Source organism: Paroedura picta, chromosome 9, assembly GCF_049243985.1.
Source record: "Paroedura picta isolate Pp20150507F chromosome 9, Ppicta_v3.0, whole genome shotgun sequence".
Taxonomy (NCBI): domain Eukaryota; kingdom Metazoa; phylum Chordata; class Lepidosauria; order Squamata; family Gekkonidae; genus Paroedura; species Paroedura picta.
Window position 1 is genome coordinate 47,800,004 of NC_135377.1, and position 1,116 is coordinate 47,801,119.

Here is a 1,116-nt window from a genome sequence, read left to right on the forward strand (position 1 = left end):
GCCATTTTGTTATTGGCTGTCCCACAAAGCTACCATTTTGTGACTGGAAGCTATCATAGCTCTTAAATAAAGGAACAATTTCCTAGAAACGTAGTCTGCCTTCCCCTTTTGTAGATTACCACAGCAACTATAATAGCATATAACCATAGATGAAACACTTTTAGTTGACCTAATATCCACTTGAGCTGCTAAGCATAATAGCTGCTAAGGTCAGAAATGAGATGTTGAATTTCTGTAAGTCTTTCAGCTATTAGTCCCTGGCTTTAAGCAGTCTAAAATATTATATATAAATGTATGGCAATGAAATGGACGTAGAATTATAATCTGTTTTAAATGTAACATCTTGAATACAAATGGATTCTTGATATGATATATATAATAGACCTTCCTGCACACCTTAATATATTCTTATCTGTTAAAGGTTCTAATATGTTTGTGTGTGTTACGTGCCATCTAGTCACTTCTATGGCAACTCAATATCCTCTAAAATGTCCCATTGTCAACAGCCACTTGCAAAATGAGGGTTGTGGCCTCCATGGTTGAGTCACTCTGTTTCATATTGGGTTTTTGCTTCCAGCTTTTCCTACATCTGTCACGTCTACATTGCCATGCAGAATATACAGCATACAATTAATTCTCCATAAGCAGCAGAGTGTTTGCTTTCTACAGACCCAGGAAAAGGTGACGGGGCAGAAAGAGAAAGATATGCCCAGGATCCAATACTGTTTCAGAAATATCCTTGTGATTCAAATTCTTCCAATTTTGTTGCCTTTCTTTTCCAAGTGTGCAATTTACAGATCAGAGCTTCATTTGTAGTTTGTGGAAGAAATAATTGTCCCTAATATGGTGCTCTAGTTGAATAACACACATACAATACAACAAAGATGATACTTTCTCAGTTATGTGTGTGATCAGTATATTCTGCAGTTGTTGAAGGCTGGCCATGCAATGGAGACCATTTTAAACAATACCAAACGTTTCTGTATTTTGAACATGAAAACCCAATTTGAAACCATTTCATCTGGAATCTCTACATGAAGTGAAGCAATATTTTTTAATGTATTTGTGAACTATCAAGCTTTTCTTCATATTTATTTATTTTAAAACATATAAGCA